This window comes from Alligator mississippiensis, chromosome 14 (genome assembly GCF_030867095.1).
Source record: "Alligator mississippiensis isolate rAllMis1 chromosome 14, rAllMis1, whole genome shotgun sequence".
Taxonomy (NCBI): Eukaryota; Metazoa; Chordata; order Crocodylia; family Alligatoridae; genus Alligator; species Alligator mississippiensis.
The window spans coordinates 18,668,797-18,691,226 of NC_081837.1; the positions used below are offsets into that span (position 1 = coordinate 18,668,797).

General features: G+C 51.1%; 1 pseudogene; it reads right to left on the reverse strand.

Moving 5' to 3' along the window:
• Positions 1–10,974: 10,974 nt before the first annotated feature.
• LOC132244900 (AP-2 complex subunit beta-like) overlaps positions 10,975–22,430 on the reverse strand; it is an 81,450-nt pseudogene continuing 69,994 nt past the window's right edge.

Below are 22,430 nucleotides of genomic sequence, written 5' to 3' on the forward strand. Positions count from 1 at the left end.
AGTCCGTCGTGCAAAAGTACCCGCCCAACCGTTACGGGCTCCCGGCCACAGCCCGCCGCGCGCCCCCGAAAGCCTCAGACCGCTCCCGGCCCGCACAGTAAGTATATTATGAAAATAATAGTATTGATTAAAATTTAACTTTTAGTTGTAATTGTAGTTGTTTTTGTAATACTAATTCTTATAGCATTGTTTGGGAAGGAAGTACATTCGGAGCATTGTTTCTGATATATGTAATTATTGTGTTCTTAATGTTTGTGCTATTTCTTAAAGCTAAGCAGTGTTATATGCGTAGCAAAGAATTTAAAAATAAAATTGTGTTGTATGAATTAAGTGTGTAATCATTGTGAAATCGTGCAAATAGCTAACTACTCCCCCAGCCAGTGCATCAAACCGAATCAGTAAATTGTGTGGGATTTTCTCTATTCCATACCCCACTAGAGACAGTGCAAAACTTCAGGTACTTGGAGTAATAGTTGGTTAGGATCAAATGAGACTGTCCCTGTTGGTCAAAAATGTCTGCTGTCAGTTTTAGCCAAGGCAGGTCTGGGATCTCATGTGAGATCGTGGGCTCTTTCTGATTCCTGGGTTGGAGCTCTTGACAAGGTGCACAATTCGCAATCCATCACTTGATGTGGGCATTCGTTTTAGGCTCACTTTTCGTCTTGAGGGCAGATTTCAACTCGCCTGAGGTTGCATAGGGAATTTTTCTACAACCACGAACAACTGGTGGTACCGCTGAGTCGACATAGGTGTGGTGGGTACCAGGAAACTGGCCCAAACCTTCAAAAACATCCGGGTATATTTTGAAATGGTCCGCCTTGGTTGCAGGTGCTGTCCGAGCCATTCCATGGACTCGTCGGAGAAGGTCTATTGTGGTGCATGCCACCCTACCACATATTGGTGGGTCGCTATTGTCTGTTATATAAAAAGTTAAGTCATGTTCATTAGCACCAGATTCGCAGCGTGCAAAGATTGCACTTTTTGATTGGATGTGTGCACTGCCAAATGCAACCAATGGAACATGAGCTGGAGTCTTCCGCACTTTCCCTTTCAAAGGCTTTGCTACATCTGCTGGGATAATGTTTGCTTCTGCTCCAGGATCTCACTTCAAAGCAACTGGCAAGCCAGCGATCACGACTGTGCTATACCAGGCATTCTGGCTATGAAAGCTCTGTGAAAGCCGCCTTGCAGCCATTGGGACCATATATAGGGCACTGGCTCCTTTTCCAGATTTTGGACCCTCTGCCTTTGATTTGCACGTTTTTGCAAAGAGGTTCACTCCCGAGCGATTGTAACAAGTTTTGCCAAAAGCAGGGCAGCACAGAGACTTGTGTGTGCTTCCACACCTTCTGCAGGCTCTGCCTTTGTTAGCTTCATTGCTCAGCTGTGGAGCAAGCTTCGCTGATGGCTTGCTTTGCTTTTGCAAAGTGCTCTGGCAGCTTGGCTTTTGATCCCTGTATGCACGCTTGCTTCTGCAGACATAACTCGGGCCTGAGCACTTGTGAGAGCCTTTGCTCTGCAGTTATCCACAGGCTGCGCTAGGGTGAGGGAGGGATTTAGCTGAAGCCTTTCTTTCAGGTTGCAGGCAGTTATGCTGAAGACAATTTTGTCCTGCAGCACAACATCCTCAGCAAGTGCAAATTCACAATGCTGTGCTCTGCTTCTGAGCTACCTTACAAAATCAGCTATGCCTGAAGCTTCACATTGTAGCTAAGTTTCCAGGACTGCTACCTTTCAAAGACAGGGTTTTTCCTGGGTTTGCAGTACTATTTGAATTCTACAAGCACCTCAAGAAGGGTTTTGTTATTAGGGTCTGCAAATACCACTTGCATGTTGGTGTCAACTTCTAGGGCTTTATCCCCAGTGCAGTGAAGCATGACTGCAATTTTATAATCCTCTGCCTCTTCCGCAGCCTTTGTGACTGCAAGGTGTAATCGAAGCCTCTGTTCCCATCTCCTCCAATCTGCCCAAGATTTCCAGTGAAGGAGGATGCTGGTGGAAGTTTGAAATGCTCCATGTTTTTCTTTGAATGAACGCTGCAACCCCCTTAATCAGGATGCTCGTGACTCGACCGAGAGACGGGTCACATGTAACACCGTACAGTGTCGCTCAGACATCCGCGCCTTTGGGGCCTTTGGGGCCCCATCCTCCAATCACCATTCAGCAGAGACCAGTGGAGTGGTAGAGAGCTTTATCTTGATTAGGAACAGGATTCATCAACTCACATACTCACATCATGCAGGGAGAACTACAACTTCCCACCACCTCTATGCAAATCCCAATTCACTCCTGCTCAAGGACCTGCCCTGGGGTGCTGGGGACCACGGCCCCAGGAGCTGAGCTTCCCTCCTCCGCTCTGGGCTCCCCTCCTGCAGCACCATGACCGCCCTGGTCAGGGCCCTGCTCGTCCTGGCCCTGATCCCCCACCAGTGCTTGGGGCAGGGCTGGGGCTGGCAGCAAGGGTAGAGTCACGGCCCCTGGTGCCCAGAGCCAGGTTGGGTTAGGTGAGGGGGGCTCCTGGAAGCTGTGGGGAGAGACCCGCATCCCACAGGCCACCCCCTGCTCCCCACAAGCAGTCCAACCCCAGCCCTGACCCTCCAGCCTCAGCTCAGGCCACCCCAGCCCTCTGGGCCACCTCTAGCCCCAGCTCCTTCTCCCACGGCCCAGCCCCTGCAGCTTCCCTGCCACCAGCACCCGCGGCCACTGAGGCTCTTTCCTGGGCCTGTCTCCAGGAGTGGGAGGTGCTGGACTGTGAGGGGACCTTGTGAAGGCCAAGTGAGGCAAATTCAGAGACACAAACACCTGATATCTGCTGGCATCTTCTGGCCCCGCCAAGGCTGGGGCTGGCAGGGGGTGTCCAGGGGTTTGGGCCCCCACCACCCCTGCAGACCAGCACTGTGCAGTCCTGGGGGAAGCTGCTCTTCCTTCTCACCACCCTGCCAGGTAAGTCCACGTCTCACTGCCCTGAAATATCCCAAAGTGTTGAGATCCCAGAGACCTCAGCACAGGGTGAGCCTGACCGGGGCATCCTCAGGGTCCCTCAACATCTTCCCATGTGCTCAGGCAAGGACTGGCACGATGCTTATTCTTACCCTTTCTTTGTCATAGAAGCCCGGTCTCGGATCTGGAGGGGGAGTTCAGATGCCCAACAGTGGGTTGGGGTTTGGGGCAGGGGTCTCTGCACCTCTCTGCAAAGCCTCTGGATTCACCTTTTGCAGCAACTCCAGAAACCAGCTCCATCAGGTGCCCGGGGAGCGGCTGGACATGAGGGGCCTGAGAGCGGTGGGCAGAGGGTCTTGCCAGCTGCCATCAGGAGGTCATCACAACTCAACACTAGCCCTGCTCCCCAGATCGGGGTATTTTGGGAGTGCAGGCACATTTACATGAAACGTTTACTGCGCACTTGCCTAAAGAACCGCACAGCCTGTCCATGTGTCTTTGAAAGAGCACAAAACTAATCAACTCTGCAGCAGGGTAGGACTTGTAAATACACAGCTGCAGAGTTTTTTTGTGCACAGCAGCACACAAGAAGACCCGTCCAGCTGGCTGTGGCACGAGGGTGCTTCTGTGCTGGGGCTGTCTGCCAGCGAGCCCCGCGCCGAAGCTCCCTCATGCCCCAGCCAACCCCTCTGAGCACATTGAGCCCAGTCGACCCCCTGGCTCCCCTGCCACCTAGCGCTGCTGTGACTTGGCTCAGTGTGCTGTGATCTGGGTGCACTTGCAGACGCGCACCCAGGAGCTTTGCCCCCTAAAGGCCCGGGTAGACGCTCCCACTGAATCTCCTATGCTGTAGGCAAGACCTCCTGTCCCGGGTCTAGGGGAGTCCTTGGAAGCAGCACATTCATTTACTAAAGCCTTCATATTGCTCTGCCTTACACCAAGGCTAGGGAAAGGACCTGTATGGCTCCATGATACAGGGAACACAGTAAGAGAGGAAATGAGACTCGGGCTGCCTGCCTTCTCCAGGACAAATCCATTTTAATATTTTAGGGTTGGTGGCCTGTAGATATTTGGACAGTTCTCCAGCACCTTGGCTCCCTGGCCCCAGGCCTAATTTAGGATGGAGATGTGGTCCATGTCTTTACAGAGCAGAAAGATCCCAACAAAAATGGCAAGAAGCCTTTTGCATGAGACGAGCCATTGCAGCGCTGGCTAGCTCTGGCAAAAAGCCATGAAAGTGAAACCGCTTTGGCATTCTTTGAGGCACATTTTATTTCTTAAAGACATTTTTCATGTTCCAAGCCAAATCAGCCCAATGAAGTCCAAATCAGTGAGTCAGTTCAGATCCATAAGTGGCCCTACAACCAACAGGCCCAAGCACGGAGGCTTGGGGTTCAGATGCCCCCAAGTTTTGCCTGTCCTCAGCCATATGGCTGCAGAAGCAAGCGAGGGAGGAGCCTCCCATGTCCATTAAGTGGGCTTTAAGCCCCAACACCTTGGCGGGTACTAAACCATACCAGAAGAACAGTTATCCCCAGGAATGCTTAAGGAAAACTGCCTGCATGGACCCAGATCCATGGTGTTTCCCCTGCCAGGAGCAGTCTCTCTGCAGCCTGCTGCAGCACCTCATGTGCTCCCCCTTCCTGGGATCTCTGCCGGTATCAGGCCGGGGAGCTGCGCCTCAGAGGGCAAAGCTCCCACATGGACAGTACCTGCGTAGAAAGAGGAATGGGATCTGCCATCTGAAACCTGAGCCTGTTCCAGCCTCAGGAAAGGCTCAGCCTCCTCTGGCAAGTAGAGGGGAAAAACCCTCAGGGAAAATGGAAAACAATGACTAGGTAAACAGGCAGAAGGAAGTGCTAAACCAAACCCAAGCAGGTTCTTTGCAGTGAAGGCCTTAGGTGAGTCCACAGCAAATCTCAGAAGAATTTGCAGCACTAATAAATTCTCCTGTCTTTTTATTACATGTTACACACCTACTCAATGGTGGCTTTTACTAACACACACACAGCTGGAGACAAGGTTCCTTGTGTGAATTTGATATCTTTTATTAGACCAACCCAAATGGTTGGAGAATAGTTATTAAGCAAGCTTTCGGGTTCAAAAACCCTTCATCAGGCTAAGGAAGCTGCAGCAGTTGGTGTGTGCTCTTCCTGGATGGGATGAAAAGTAAAGAAGCCAGGGGCTGGGCTGGACGGGGGAGTCCATTGCCAGGCAGATTGTAATGTATCAAAAATCCAATGTCTATGTTTAGTCCATGATCTCTAGTATCCAGGAGGTTGATGAAATGGAGCTCGTAGGCTCGTCTCTGGGAAGTGTTGTGCAAGTTTCCCTTGAGGAGGACTGAGAGATTGGAGAGAGAGTGGCCCTCCCGTGAGAAATGTGCCCCCACCGGTAATTGGGTGTTTCTGTCTTTGATGGATTTCCGGTGTGCATTCATTCTGGTGCGCGGTTGTTGTCTGGTCTCTCCTACATATCTTCCATCAGGGCTTTGGTGCACTGGATGAGGTATATTACATTTCTGGAGGTGCAGCTGTAAGATCCTGGGATGCTGATGGCTCTGTTGTGGGGTGTAGTAATAATGGGGGTGGTGGAGATGTGTTGGCAGGTTTTGCATTTCTTTCGTTGACTCAATCCTAAAACCACTTGTCACCTACAGAGCAAGTTTTGTACAAGACACCACAGACTTTCTACGGAAACTTAAAAACATAGGCCACCTTCCCAGCAACACACTCCTAGCCACCATGGACGTTACCAGCCTATATACCAACATCCCACACCAGGATGGCATCCAAGCCTGCCTTGCATATCTACAGGAACATGATTACAACTCAAAATACAGACCCAAAGATATTACTGAGCTTATACACTTCATCCTCACACACAACAATTTAACTTTTAATAATCAACACTTCCTCCAGATGATGAGAACAGCTAAGGGGCACTAAAATGGCCCCACAGTATGCCAACCTTTTTATGAGCCACCTGGAAGAAGACTTCCTCAAGAACTGCCCCATCAAACCCTTGCTATACTTCAGATATATCGATGACATCTTCATCATTTGGACTGAAAACCTGCAATCTCTGATTGAGTTCCATCAGAAATTCAACAGTCACCATCCCTCCATCCAACTTTCTTTAGAATACTCCAGCACCATCACCTCCTTTTTAGACACAATGATCAGTATCCAGAAGGGGAAAATACAGACCACAGTATGCAAGAGACCCACAGACCAACATACATATCTGCACAGAACCAGCAATCACCCTAAACACACCAAAAAAGCTGTGATATACAGCCAAGCCCTCAGATACCACTGCATTTGTACCGAAGAGAACACCCGGGATCGCCACCTCACCAATCTTAAACAGGCTTTCACCCAGCAAGGACACTCCTCCAGAGAGGTAGATCGTACGTTTGGAAGAGCCACCCGGATACCACGTGAAGAACTGCTGCAGTACAGCCCCAAACCCCAACCCACAGGCATCTGAACTCCCCCTCCAGATCCGAGACTGGGCTTCTATAACAAAGCAAGGGTAAGACTAAGCATCGTACCAGTCCTTGCCTGGGCACATGGGAAGATGTTGGAGCTCCCTGAGGATGCCCCGGTCAGGCTCAGCATGTGCCAAGGTCTCTGGGATCTCAACACTTTGGGATATTTCAGGGCAGTGAGATGTGGACTCACCTGGCAGGGTGGTGAGAAGGAAGAGCAGCTTCCCCCCCCCCCCCCCCCCCCCACCCCAGGACTGTACGGTGCTGGTCTGCAGGGGTGGTGGGGGCCCAAAGCCCTGGACCAGCCCCAGCCTTGGCGGGGCCAGAAGATGACAGCAGTTGTCAGGGAAGCTGCAGGGGCTGGGCCGTGGGAGAAGGAGCTGGGGCTAGAGGTGGCCCAGAGGGGTGGTGTGGCCTGAGCTGAGGCTGGAGGGTCAGGGCTGGGGTTGGACTGCTTGTGGGGAGCAGGGGATTGTCCGTGGGATGCGGGTCTCTCCCCACAGCCTCCAGGAGCCCCCCTCACCTGACCCAACCTGGCTCTGGGGCACCTGGCACTGGGCACCACGGGCCCTGACTCTACTCTTGCTGCCAGCCCCAGCCCTGCCCCAAGCACTTGTGGGGGAGCAGGGCCAGGACGAGCAGGGCCCTGACCACGGGTGTCATGGTGCTGCAGGAGGGGAGCCCAGAGCGGAGGAGAAAAGGTCAGCTCCTGGGGCCGTGGTCCCCAGCACCCCAGGGCAGGTCCTTGAGCAGGAGTGAATTGTGATTAGCATAGAGGTAGTGTGCCAGGGGAGGCCGGGACAGATGAGAGGGCATGTGCACTCCTCTGTCCCTGGCCAGGCCTCCCCGTCTCTGCTGGGCAAGTTCTTTAGGCTTCACCATCACACCCCTTCGGATGCGAGCATTGTTTGCGGTATATGATATGTACCTTCAAGGGGCCAATAGCGGGACCACCCAGTCTCTCCCCATGATGCCCTGCGGGTGCGGTTTGTGGTGGTGGGGAGTTGTAGTTCTCCCTGCACAATGTGAGCGTGTGAGTTGATGAATCCTGTTCCTAATCAAGATAAAGCTCTCTACCACTCCACCGGTCTCTGCTGAATGGTGACTGGAGGATGGGGCCCCAAAGGCGCGGAGGTCTGAGCGAGCCCCCGTCCCTGGGACCCGGTGGCATACAGCAAACACTGTACAGTGTCACAAGTGACCCGTCTCTCGGTCGAGTCACCGGCATCCTGATTAAGGGGGTTGCAGCGTTCATTCCAAGAAAAAAATGGAGCATTTCAAACTTCCACCAGCATCCTCCTTCACTGGAAATCTTGGGCAGATTGGAGGAGATGGGAACAGAGGCTTCGATTACACCTTGCAGTCACAAAGGCTGCGGAAGAGGCAGAGGATTATAAAATTGCAGTCATGCTTCACTGCACTGGGGATAAAGCCCTAGAAGTTGACACCAACATGCAAGGGGTGTCAAAACCCTTCCTGAGATGTTTGCAGAATTCAAAAAGTACTGCAAACCCAGGAAAAACCCTGTCTTTGAAAGGTAGCAGTTCAGGCAGCTTAGCTACAATATGAGGCTGCAGGCATAGCTGATTTTGTAAGGGAGCTCGGAAGCAGAGCACAGCATTGTGAATTTGCACTCGCTGAGGATGTTATGCTGCAGGACAAAATTGCCTTCAGCATAACTGCCTGCAACCTGAAAGAAAGGCTTCAGCTAAATCCCTCCCTCACCCTAGCGCAGCCTGTGGATAACTGCAGAGCAAAGGCTCTCACAAGTGCTCAGGCCCGAGTTATGTCTGCAGAAGCAAGCGTGCATACAGGGATCAAAAGCCAAGCTGCCAGAGCACTTTGCAAAAGCAAAGCAAGCCATCAGCGAAGCTTGCTCCACAGCTGAGCAATGAAGCTAACAAAGGCAGAGCCTGCAGAAGGTGTGGAAGCACACACAAGTCTCGGTGCTGCCCCGCTTTTGGAGAAACTTGTTACAAATGCTTGGGAGTGAACCACTTCGCAAAAATGTGCAAATCAAAGGCAGAGGGTCCAAAATCTGGAAAAGGAGCCAGTGCCCTATATATGGTCCCAATGGCTGCAAGGCGGCTTTCACAGACCTTTCATAGCCAGAATGCCTGGTATAGCACAGTCGTGATCGCTGGCTGGCCAGTTGCTTTGAAGTGAGATCCTGGAGCAGAAGCAAACATTATCCCAGCAGATGTAGCAAAGCCTTTGCAAGGGAAAGTGCGGAAGACTCCAGCTCATGTTACATTGATTGCCTTCAGCAGTGCACACATCCAAACAAAAAGTGCAATCCTTGCACACTGAGAGATCTCTCAGTCCTGATCCTCAAGGGGAACTTACACAACACTTCCCAGAGACCAGGCTATGAGCTCCATTTCATCAACCTGCTGGATACTAGAGATCATGGACTAAACATAGACATTGGATTTTTGATACATTATAATCTGCCCGGCAACTGACTCCCCCGCCCAGCCCAGCCCCTGGCTCCTTTACTTTTCGTTCCATCCAGGAAGAGCACGCAGCAACTCCTGCAGCTTCCTTAGCCTGATGAAGGGTTTTTGAACCCGAAAGCTTGCTTAATAACTATTCTCCAACCATTTGGGTTGGTCTAATAAAAGATATCAAATTCACCCAAGGAACCTTGTCTGCCTATATCCTTAGACCAACGCGGCTACAACCTAAACCCCGTAAAGCTGATTCTTTAACTCTTCTCACCTTCTTGCCCTAAAAGGCCATAAGGCATCTAAAGAAAAGCTACAACTTTGTCTCCCTCGTGTCCACTATTTGGGTCATGATATTTCTGCTATGCCTCTATAGTCAAGCCACTGCAAAACCTGACTCTTGTTAATACCTCTGAGCCTTTGCCCTGGACTTCAAAAGCCGAAGCTGCTTTTGCCTCTATTAAACAAGCTCTGTCGCAAGCTCCTGCCCTAGGCCTTCCTCATTAAACCATTTATTCTTTCTTATCATGAAAAAGATGGATTTGCACTTGCTGTGCACATGGAGACAAGCACCGTCCCGTTGCTTATTATAGCTCTGCTCTTGACCCAGTTGCAGCCGGACTTCCTCCATGTCTTCGTGCTGTAGCTGCTATTACTGTTGAACTGTCCTGTACCCTTGTATTAGGTTTTCCCCTTACTGTTGCTGTCCCACATGCTGTAGCAGCTCTTTTACTGAAAACTAAAACTCAACACCTTTCAAATGCTAGATTGACTAAGTATGACATTTTGCTTTTTCTGCTGCAAATATTACTTTCACTAGATGCCCTGTTTTAAACCCTGCCTCCCTGTTGCCTACTCCTTTAGATGGTGAACCCCACGATTGTATTGTTGTTACTGCCCACCTAACAATGCCCCTTGCAAAACCCAAATCTAGTATTTTATGTTGATGGGTCACATCAAAGAAACTCAAAAGGTTCTCCTGTTGCAGGATATGCAGTATGTTCCCAATGTGATGTTATAGTTAGCCATCACTTGCCCAATGTGTATTCAGCTCAAGTTGCTGAGCTTGTGGCCCTTACCAGGACTTGCACCCTAGCCTCTGGTACCTCTGTTAATATTGACACTGATTCTCGCTATGCCTTTGGTATTGTACACGATTATGGTCAACTTTGGAAGCAACGAGGCTTCCTCATGTCAAGAAGTGCCAAAATTAGTAATGGGCCATATGTAAATGCCTTGTTAAATGCTTTACAGTTACCTTCTGCTGTTGCTATTATTAAATGCCAAGCTCACCACAAACCTTATGATAATGTTACATGTAAAAATGCTCTGGCAGACTCCACTGCCAAAGCTGTGGCTATTTCCACTCCTCAGGCTACACCTGTGTTTCTGTCTATCTCAACCAGTCTCCATTGGCAAGTCTTCATGACGTTGCCCTCCTCCAAGATCAGGCTCCAGAACCAGAAAAATATACGTGGAGACTGGCTGGTTGTTTGTTACACCCTGACCATTTGTGGTGCTCCCTGGACGGCTGCCTGGTTGCCCCAACAGTCCTTCTTCCCTCTCTTGCTTGCATACACCACGGCATGGCACACGTGAGCAAAGGGGGGATGATAGAAGCTGTTATGCTTGATTGGTTTGCTCCAATTTGTTCATCTGTGGCTCAGCAATACTGTTATACCTACCCTATTTGTCAAGCCCATAATGTGGGAAAACCTGTAAAAACAAAAAAAGGCAGCACATCCCCCACCTTGGGGGCCATTTGTAAATTTACAAATAGATTTTATTCAAATGCAGCAATGTTGTTCTTATGAATATGGTCCTGTTATTGTATGTAAGTTCTCTGGATGGGTAGAAAACTACCTATGTGCAAAAGCTGATACCATCAGTGTGAGCAAAAAGTTGCTCAGAGACTTTATTCCAAGGTTTGGTATTCCTTTATCCATAAACTCTGATACAGGAACTCATTTTACTGGGCAGTGTCTCTAGTGGGTTATGGAACAGAGAAAATCCCACACAATTTACTGATTCGTTTTGATGCACTGGCTGGGGGAGTAGTTAGTTGATTGCACATTTTCACAATGATACACACAATTCATACAACACAGTTTTATTTTAGAATTCTTTGCTACGCATGTAACACTGCTTAGCTTTAAGAAATACCACAGACATTAAGAACACAATAATTACATATATCAGAAACAATGCTCCGAATGTACTTCCTTCCCAAACAATGCTATAAGAATAGTGTGGAATAAGAAAAAATATATGCCTTAAACTTTGATTATTTTAGTTATAAGATGACATAACCGCTTTGTGGAGAATTGCTGGCTCTGTACAGTAGAACAGATAAGGGAAAGTGTTTGTTCTTTGTAACTCCTCTGCAACTGCTTCGCTCACCGCGGCCTTAAAGACAGCAAAAAAGTATGTACAAATCTGATTTCCAGGTGCAAGAAGGAGGTTTGTGAACTAACCTCGCCTCCCCCATAAGTTCCCATCCTGATTACAGCAAAGAAATAATAAAGTAATATTATAGCTGCTTTTCATGCTAATTTCACTATATGATCATGTGAGTTGTAAGCAACTGTTAAAAAGTATATAAGCCTCCTGATTTTGCTCTTGGGGGGGGACCCCTTCCAAGTGCTTGGGAAATCCATGTCACTTTGGAATCCCCCCTACAGCTGTAGTTTCTTTTGAATAAAAGCTTCTGCTGACCTGACCCAAAAGTATGCTGCGTGTTTCCACGACAATAGTATTACAAAAACAACTACAATTACAATTAAAAGTTAAATTTGAATCAATACTATTATTTTCATAATATACTTACAATCCTAGAATTCCAAGAAGCCAAATACCTAAATATGCTTTCATTCCTCAGTAGTACAATTTAATGGGTTGGCCTCAGTAGTACGGTTCAATGGGCTCACCTCAGCAGTACGGTTCAATGGGCTGGCCTGAATACTGATAGGACTAAGTCCCCTTCTTTCAGTCCCTTTCAGGCGCTCTGCAGCTTCAGCGTGAACTAAGAGATTCGTGTTCACGGAGAGGGTGGTTCAGGTGATCAGTCTGATCTGGCCTACACTTGCGATTCTTCCTTCGTTGTTCTGCAAGTATAGTCACCTCTAATTTGGGAGAGTAAGTTACAGTTTTTATTGAGTGAGTTGCCATCCTGGGCCAATCCTACCCAAACCTGTCATCACTCCCAAATTTCTGCTCGGATCTTACTTTACAGATTCTTTGCTTGGTAATTAGTTTCTTTTGTTGATCAATTTAATTACTTTGGGGAACTTCCATACCACTGCAAGTGACCTTTTCTTACCAATCTTGTCAAAAGGCCCTAGGGTTTGATCTCTCGGAACTCGGGATATTTGCTTAAGGGTCATTGTTAGGTTCTCTTTGTTAAAAGCCTCTTAAAGATAAAATTCAAGAGTTAAGACTGAGCAAAGTCAGGAACTTCTGCACGTAGACCAAAACAATGATCTAGATAAGGAGATAAATCTTGTCTTCTTCCTGAAACTGGCTAATGGGCAACTATTACAAACATTCAAACTATTTCATTCAATATGACAGGTAGATAATGAAAGAAGTCTGCAAAGTCCTGCAAATCCAGCAGAACTTTCATTGCCTGTACCATCCACAGGCCTCGATCAAGTGGAACGCCAAAATGGCTTTTAAAAAAATTAATTGGCCAAAATTTGTGCTGAGACTCACTTGAAATGGCCAGATGCACTTCCCATAGCCCTTTTGAGTATGAGATCTACTGTCAATCGAAACACCAAACTTAGCCCACATGAAATCCTGATGGGAAGACCCACGAGGCTCCCTGCCTCACCACCTGTTGCCTCCCACTTTTGCAATATACATTTACTTGATGATATTATTCTAGACTACTGTATGGCACTAATGAAGTGTGTTAAGGCTTTTCATTCACAGGTACAAGCAACTCTCCCCTAGGAACCAGATGAGCCGTGCCATTCCATCCTGCCTCCTGACTGGGTTCATGTAAAAGTCCATCAACGGAAGTCATCGGTGAAACCCTGCTAGAAAGGCCCATTCCAGGGACTCCTGACAACGAACAATGCAATAAAGTGTCAAGGACTCCAACCGTGGATCCATGCTTCACACACTAAGAAAACATCAGCCCTGTTAGACTTAGAGTCTCCTCCATATCAACCTCGTAATCAGCCTCCACAGACCGGTAGTTAGCCTAGCGCCTGCCAACAGGAGAGCTCAAGACCAGTAGTGAGCCAAGTGCCTAATGGTGAAGAAGATTTGCCACTACAGAGCGAAGGGGATGTACCACTACAGAATGAAAAAAGTGTACCCCAACGACACTACTATGCCCTTCAGGAAAGGAAAAAGGCCTCTTCATAGTTCCTGGTTCCCGAGGTGGGGTTGGTTAGTTGTGACTTGGGTACTTCTCAGTCTTTCCTTTTGGATCCTCTTATATGAACTTAAAGACTCAGCAGCTAAAAGAAACTTTGTAAATCAGACTAGACTTCAAAACAGGTCAAAAAGATCACTCCCACACTGGCATGCTCACCAAAATGCTTTTCTTCAACTGTCTTATCAACATGCAAAGGATTTAAATGTTTCTAAATGTTGGGTATGTCCCCACTTGCCTCCTAGTACAACGACAGGGGTGCCCATGATTGCTTTCTCCCTTAATTGGATGACTTTTGTGTTATGTATGTTAAAATAGTGAAAAGGTAAAAAGAAAGAAAAATTAGAAGTTAAAAGGCTCATGGCTATAAATATCTAATATGTTGGGCCAAAAAGGCCCAAAAGGGGGGAAAGTGGAAATAAGTTTAACCAGGCCTCTTACTTGACTAAGAAGAGAGAGAAGAAAAAAGGTGCTGACGCTGATGCTATGTGTTTTAAAATGTTCTAAGATAAGGAGAAACCTTCATGCCTTATTTTGTCTGTGTGCAGATGTTAACCTCCTCCTTTCCGCCGAACCAGAAGCTGAGAACTGTTCCCAAAACATAGTGTTTTTTTCTAAATAAGTAAACTGCTCACATGTGACAAACGAATGAGCAACATCTTTGTTTCTCCCCAGGTTGCTTTGTCTGAACCCTGCATCTTTTCTCACTGTCTAAAGTATAAATATGCTTGTAAATTCGTAGAGGTCAGAGTTCGAGAACCCTCCCTGTGATCACTAGTACAGTTTTAAATAAACCTAGATGGCTCTGCCAATTCTAATACAACCACAATGTGAAGTTTGATTTCTTCCACACCAGTTAAAGTAGCGCCTGATGGGCATCCAAGTAGTTAAGAGGGAGCTGCCCGAGTAAAGGACGGGGATGTGGTACATGGGAGGTCTCTTGAAGGGGCCAGCAGTGGGATGACCCAGTCTCTCCCCGTGATTCCCTGCAGGTGCGGTTTGTGCTGGTGGGTAGTTGTAGTTCTCCCTGCAAGCTGTGAGCTTGTGAGTTGCTGAATCCTGTTCCTAATAAAGATCAAGCTGTTTGCCACCCCCCCGGTCTCAGCCAAATGGTGACTTGTGGACAGACCCCAAAGGCATGGAGGTCTGAGTGCCTCATCCCTGGGACCCATGCCATAGAGCAAGCACTATCGTTGGGCCCATCCCTGGCACTTGGGCTCACGTGAGGAGCCCACAAGTGTCCTGTTGGCGATTCAGCTGTGCCACAACTATGAGCATGCCCGTCCCTGCTCCCCCTTCCCCATGTGGAGTAACAGAGCCCAGGGAGTGTCCCCCTGAGCTGCACGAGTTCGCCCTGTCCCCTTGCTGGTGGCGGGGGTGAGTGCGGGGCAAGAGGACCATCAGGAAAGTCCACTCCTAGTGACAGCAACGTGCTGGGGAGCTGAGCTGTATCTGAGCAGGGGCAAGAGGAATGGGAGCTATTTCTCTCCGACAGAAGCAGGGGTGGAGGGTTTGGAGGCCATTGTAACTCTGGATTTGCAGATGGGGCTGAGGCCGAGCTGGGCTCTGTGTTCCCAGCCCCACCCCACCGGGCAGTGATCAGAGGGGGCTACTGTTTAACCGGGACTCCCTGCACCAGGGCAGTCACTGCTGTGAACCTCCAGCCAGGGCGGTCACTGCTTGGGCCACATGGACAAGGACAGACAATGCGCCCAAAGAGTGCAGGGGCTCAGGTCATCTGGGGCGGGAGCACCCCCAGGCCAGGCCAGGCCAGGCCAGGCCAGAGGCGCCCACAGCCCCCGCACTCAGCACCTTGCCCGGGTGGGAGGGAAACCCCTGGTTGCCATGGCAAAAGAGCTGTTTTGTCCAGTGACATCACAATGGCCAGCCTCACTCTCAGGTACCGGCTCCTCCCAGTGCTCTACTGCCCTTCACCCGCGCCAATTGCCTTTCCTTGTCCTCGTGCCTCATCTCTGTTGGTTAGTTAGTTCCTTAGTTTAGCAGTTTGTTGGGTAGTTTGTTAGTTCTTTAGGTAGTTTCTTAGTTCGTTAGCCAGTTAGATTGTTAGTTTGTTAGCTAATTAGTTTCTTAGTTCATTAGGTAGGTATTTTGTTAGTTGCTAGGTTGTTTGTTAGTTCGTTAGATAGTTCAATAGTTAGTTAGTTATTTCATTAGTTTGTTAGTTAGTTGTTTGTTTGTTTCTTAGTTAGATTAGTAGTTCCTTAGGCATTAGTTAGGTAGTTAGGTTTAGTCCATCCTCCTATCCGGGCGTCAGAGGCAAGCACCAGTTGCAGACATGAGTGACCTTTCTCACTCAGCCATGGGGGCGGCCCTGGGGACACGGCATGGGTCCGTCCCGGGGACTTTTGGGAGATGTGACAAGCTGTGAGCGGGCCTGAGGTTGGCCAAGGGCCTAGCACTCGGCCCTGTGCATCATCCCTGCTCTCAGCAGTCCGGCACCTCTTTCCCTCCTTCAGCTCAGGCTGTGTTTCTTTGCAGATGCTCCGGCGGGAGAAGCTGCCCCCCGTGTGCCTGCGCACCAGCAACCTGGGTGAGACCTGGGCATGTGCCCCACCATGAGAACAAGAAGGGCTGGGCAGCACGAGAGTCCACAGGGCTCTGTGGCTTCCCCTCCTAGCAGGGTTTGGCTAGCAGGCTAAGCCCATGCTGTCCAAGGTGCAATCTGGACAGCCCCCGCCTTGTGCCACCCCCTCCCCAGCTGTCCCCCCTGCTCTTCACCAGCAAGTTCCCTGGGGAAGGGGAACAGGACTGGCCCCCATGGGCTCCTCACGCTGGGCCAGGTCCTGGCCCTGCAGCCCCTGCCCATGCCCCAGCCCTGGGAGCCTTCCTCCTTTCAATGGCCCTGCTGCCGTTCTCCCTTGCAAGGTGGCACTCATACAGGCTCTGGGATCCCCATCCTAAAAGTGGTGCTCAGTGCCACCCAGCCTGACGCTCAGCTCTCATGTCCTCTCAGCACCAGATGCCAGCCTGGGCGCAGACGGGTGGGCCAAAAGAAAACTGTCCCCCATTAAGGGGTCCCCATCTGTCCCCTCCGTTGCACAAGTACACGAGAGGAGGGACCCTGCACCCGGTGACTTTGGGACTGGCGTGAGCGTTGGAGGGACTTGCGTGGTTGCATGGGGAGGGGACAAGTTCCTGCTCCCCGGACGGACTCCCACCCGACCCCCGTGAAGGAAGGCCCTGCCCATGTGGCATGCAGGACTCCTGGCAGGTGCCCCCACGCATTGTGCCCTGGAGGGGCTGGTCACCCTGCGCCCTGCAGCAGTGTGGGCCCAGCTGACGGGCGGCCCCTTGTCTCCCCGCAGGGCCCATCCCTGCTTCTGCGCGAGTCTCTCTTTGGGGAAGGGCTGTTTTGTGGGATGGCGCCGTCAGTCTCCCTGAGCCCACAAATGTGCTTTGTCCCCACAGTGCTCGGCAAAGGGAAGAGCAGCTCCTGGTGAGTTGTGGGGTGGGGCAAGTCCAGCAGCAGTGTGGGGCAGGTGAGGGAGCAGGCTGAGGCCGAGCTTGGCGGTGGAGGTGCCTCTGTTGGGTGCCCGATATGCTCGGTGCAGCCGTGGGCATGGTCTGATGGGCTGGGGTGATTGTGGTGCAGACTCAAGTGGAGGAGCTGGAACAGGAGAATCGCGCCCTGGTGCTGGCCCTCCAGGCACACAGGGAGCAGGGCCAGGCTCTGGAGGACAGCCCCACAGAGGTGAGTTGCTCTGCATGCCCCTGCCCAGGGAGACGGGGAGTGTGTGTGCGCCTGTGTGTGCCCAGGGCAAGGCTGTGTCCTGCTGTGCCAGGCCCTGCACTCGAGGGGCTGGGTGCTGCCCCGGGTCTATGTGGGGAGGGCATGTGTATGTGTGGTGCTGGGCATTATGTGAGCCTTGTGGGTGTCACACTGCGGGACCGGTGTGGTGACAGGTCTGGGTCTGTGCTGCATGGACCTCCCCTACTTCGTGGCTGGCTATCCCCTCCCTCATATTCCGCCAGGTTGCCAGCACTGAGCCAGGGGCTTGCATTTTGTTGTCACTGCCACCGTTTTTTCATTTGCAACAGCCTCCCATGGAGGGGGTCGCGGAGGAGTGCCTGCCCATTACCGTGGAGGCCAGCACCCAGGCAGAGGGCCCCTGCCATGAGCACGCTGGTACCCAGACCAGGGCCATCTGCCTGGCCGCTGCGGGCTGCCAGGGGGAACCCCTGGCCAGGACAGGGGTGAGCACACAAACAGAGGCTGGCCGCTGTCCAAAAGGACTGGGGCACAGGGAGAGGTTTGATGCTTTTTATACTGCTAGTGTGTGGGGGTGCTGGGGGTGTCACGTGCAGCGTTCCCGCTGCAGGGCAGGCTGGCGGGCTGGGAGCAGGGGTCTTTGCAGGTCAGGGAGTTCTTCCGTCAAAGGGCCTGTTGGGTTTGAATTCAGTCCATGATCCATCTCTGACCAGTTGCTTCTTGTGCAATCAGGCGGAAACGCCCGTCCCAAGGGGTTGATGCCGGGACGCAGACAAGTGCTCCCCCCACTGTGGAAGCCAGCACCCAGGCAGAGGGCCCCCAAAATCAGGACACCTCCACACAGACAAGGGCCCTCTGCCTGGTAGACGTGGCCTGTGACCCCCTGCCCCCCTTCCTAGATTTTGGGGGTTTTTTCTAAAGAAATGTTTCATGCTCCAAGCCAAAGCAGCCAGCTCTGTGAGTCAGTGCAGAACCATAAGTGGCTCTACAGCTGGCAAACATGATGCTTTCTCTAGCGTTAGGTTGTGAGCGTGGGATCAGTGAGGGGAGCTGAAGGAGGGCTGGAGCCAGGAGGCCATTCCTGGTCCTGGGAAAGGTCTCGCAGGTTGGGAGAAGGACGGCGTGGGGGCAGGAGCCCAGGAAGGGAAGAGGTGACTGAAAGGGTATGACTAGTGTGTCTTCAGTAAGTGCCTTGCCCGCAAGTCCCTCCAGCGTCCTGGGTGTCTAGGTGGGGCAAGGCTGGGACAGGGGCGCTGCAGGCCTGGGCTCTCTGTGCTGGGAGCCATCCCTGTTGTGTATGTCCAGACGGCAGCCAGGAACCAGACCTAGGCGCAGGCAGCACAGAGGGAGGAAGGGAGGTGGGTCTGGCAGGACACCCAGGGCCGGTCCCTGGTACAAAGGCAGCAATGGAGAGAGGGGAGGCCTGGGCATGGGGTGGTGGGAGTGGCCGGTGCCTGGGGGCTTGGGGTGAATGGGAGGTGACCAGTGTTTCTGCCTCCCACCTGCAGGGCTGATACTGTGGCAAAGGGGAGGAGGAAAAGGTCGGGGGCAGCAAGGAGGTGAGTTTCCCCCCTGCACCCCAACCAGACCCAGGCCTGAGGGGCTGCCCCTCCACCAGCCCGCATCATCATCGGGTGTCACCCGCCTCCAGGCCGCTCAGGATGACCCGTGCCATCTCTCTGCCAGGGCCCTAGTGCCCTGCATGGAACAGCTATCTCCTGGGTTGGCCCCTCATTACCCACCTCTGGGCCTCAGGACCCTGTTGCCAGGGGTTCATCCTGGGAATCAGAGATTCTGGCCCAGGCCAGGCCCGCTGGGACAGAAAGCCCCACTGAGCCACGTGTGAGAGCCACATCTTGCTCCCTGCTGGGGAGACGCTCCTTTACCCCGTGGTTGTTCCCGGGGGTGAGCTGAAGGACTCCACACTGAGCGTTCCCTGACTCTGCCCTTCTCCCGCAGGTTCCAGCTCGCCTGGATACTCCCATGCTGCTTCACCCTGAGAAGGTGAATCCCTGCACTCCTCCCCTCCCCTTCCACCTCTGTCGTCCCCTCCCTTCATCCTCCCATTCCCGATCTGCCGGGATGGGTCCACAGGATGACAGCATTGGTGCCTCTGCCTGTCTGAGCATGTAAGTGGCTTCTCACTCCTTGTAGTTTTCTGAAGCCTCTCCTCTTGTGTCCTTGCCTTGGGCCCATGCATCCAACAGAGGAGCTTGGTAGTCCTTATGTTGAGATTGCCCCCTCACTCTCATGTAACCTTGTCACAGGCCCCTGCCCGACTCACCTCAGCACTGCCACTCAGGTGGCCCGGCGACATTCAAGCATCCAGTGTCACGGCGAACAGTGGAGCCTCGCCCATTGGCCAAGGGCTTGGCTGCAACGGGTGAAAAGTGGGCTTGCAGATGGAGGCACCCCCGGGAGCTTCTACTGGGACACTGTCAACTTGTTAGATGCTCTCCTCCCAGCAAGGAGGGATCTGGTGGTTTTCCCCAAGGCCAGCATGCCCAGGGAAGCAGTTCACACCCATCTGGCTTCTGCAGCATCGTTGCCTTACTTGGCTGGCCAGTATGAGCCATTTAACTTCCATTACCTGTTGAGCTGTGCAGTTGAACATAAAAGGCAGAAGCAGAATGCTTGGGGTCTCAAGTCTCACCAGACACCTAAGAGAGAAGAAAAGACAAGATTGTCATGCCGATGTGTCACCAGAGGTAATGACAAAACCCAGGTCAGTCTGAACCTTACTGCCGGCTAAACTTTTCTGTCTGGTAAAGAATCCAATTTTGTGTCTGGTAACGTACGTTTTATTCAGGGAGAAAGAGTTTGAAGCACCTTCATCCAACAGCACATGGGGCTTGTAGTTAATTAGCTAAGGCGGTGTGGGGGAGGAGGTCTGGCTGACTGAATGAATGCGCGTGTGTGCATATTTAGAAATATGAGCCACTGACCAGGTCTGAGACTACGGTTGGGTTCAGCCGCCCCAATTCTGCCTGACAGGGCAGTTTGGAAAGCAAGGGGGCCCAACTGGAACCTCGTGACCCAGTGGACAGGGCTTCCGAGTAATTTGGTCTTTTTCTCTCTGGCTATTGAATAAATGTGCGTGTGTATTTAGAAAAATGAGCCACTGACCAGGTCTGGGACTAAGGCTGGGTCTAGCCGCCCCGATTCTGCCTAAAAAGGTAGCGTCGAAAGCAAGAGGCCCAGCTGGAACCTCGTGACCCAGTGGACAGGGCGTCTGAGTGATTTTGTCTTTTCCGAACCCCTTGTCCCAGTAGCTTCTGCCGAGAGCAGGAGTGAAAGGATCCCTCTTGTGTTTCCCTCCCCATTTCCATTTTATGAGCCGGTGTCAGGTCAGAAGCCTTTTGTCTGGGCGGTGAAAAACTGCGGGGCAAGGTACTGAGTGGCCCGGACATCCTAAATAAGCCTCTCCTTTGTCTCCCTGTGTGACTGAAAATGGGAACAAGTCAGTCTAAAAAAGTTCCCGTCCCCCCTAAGGGGACTCCGGCGTACTTCATGTGCACACACTATTCTCCCGAGGCTTGCAAGTACCTGGATAAGTGGAACTGGTATACTAGGGATGATCCCGTGAAGCATTTTCCACAGGAAGGAAAACTTGATCGGGATAAAATAGCGCACTTAAGAGGGGCTTTAGATTCCTGTGGATCCAAAACACCACAATACCAGTGGGACACTTACTTTTAATGGTATGATGAAATGTCCAAAAGGTGGACAGAATCTCAAACTAGAAGTCTAAAAGACTCTCAGGAAAAATTAAACCGCAGTTAAAAGCTGTTCGGGAGAAATTGGCTGCTCCCCCAAATTACACGCCGGCCACCGCTCCGATGTATCCAGCATTGCCCGGGGGCACCCCCACCACCAGAGCCAGCAGAGGATATCCTGGACCTTTGTTCGAACCCTGCTCTCCTGAGACTCCCACATCAAGAACAACCAGTTCAAAATCAGGCTGCAGCCCAGGTCGAAGAAGCCTTACCTCAACCACCGGATGTTCCATGTCACAACCTAGAACCAGGAGATTGGGTCTACGTAAAGGTCTATCAACGGAAAAACGCACTTCAACCCAGATGGAAGGGACCTTTTCAGGTACTTCTGACCGCTAATTCTGCTGTTCGTTGCCAAGGTCACGAAACGTGGACTCACGCCTCACACTGCAAGAAGGTATCACCTCCATTGGACCCCGAAGCAGCTGAATTCCAACCAAGGTTGGGACCTTTCCCTGAGGCCAAGGACAAAGACCCTCAGGACCTCACTCAGGCAAGTGAGGAGCATCAGGGTGCAAGTGCTAGTAACCTCTCCCCTGAACCCAACACCTCAGCCCAGCCAGATTCATCAGTTGAAGAGCAAAGATATCATCTCCGGCCTTGAAGAAAGTAAATGCTCCCACTCGGAAGATCACCACCTTGATTAAGACCAGGAGGCGACGTTCTCAGTCCTTTAGGTAACCTGAGCCCAGAAGACGGAGAAAGACTTTGGCTGCCATCCTGGTTTTGGCTGCTAGTGTTTTTTCTCTTACTGGTGCTGGTTATGTTTGTTGTTGAAATTCTTTGTCCCTCCTGTCTCTAAAAATGGCACTGATATCCTGATACATCACACCTGGGTATCTTAGTATCACCCAAGTGGGGTGGGAGAAAAATTTGTACTTGCAGATCTCCCTTACAGTGGCTCAAGCTGGAAATAAAAGTGACTGCTGGATATGCTCTCACAGCTCAGCGCGCCTACACCAATGAATCCCAAAGATCGGAGTGCCAATATCCCTCCAGCAATGGGGAAAAATAAACGGCAGCTTCGTTAGACACTACTCGTTAGCTGCCCATCAGTCCACTCCTAAGGAATGGAGGGCCGCCCCTGCTAACTGGATAATCTCCCCAAGAGTAGAGGCGTCTTTCTGTTACAGATCCAACAACACCGGAGCTTATAATAAAGCCACACCTGTAGGACACTACCCTCATTGCCTAACTACTCTAGATTATAGCCCTAATAGCACCAGTGGAATCCTGTTGGGTAAAGTACCCTCTCTCAATTGTACAGGATTCATGGTCTACAACTTTTCTAAGGAACCTCATGTTGCTCTCATTGCAAACAGATAGGAATTTGACATTCACTCCAATTTTACTTCTTGTAATATATCTCGGTCCAGCAGGATAGCAGCCGAACGTGGTCCGCCCTATAGGATGCACATCAATTGAAAGTGCCGGGTATGGCACAACACCTGTCCAGATTTGAGTACCCTTTCTGCCCCGGGCCTTTACTGGCTCTGCGGAACCTGGGCTCATAAAATCTTGCCCTGGAATTGAGTGGGGACATGCACTTGTGGATTTGTTATCCCTGGTTTCAAAATGCATAGTGCAATATATTTGGAACAAGTAAAAAATTTCAACCATCACATGAAAAGGTCGGTTAACCCCTTAGCTACCAGAAACA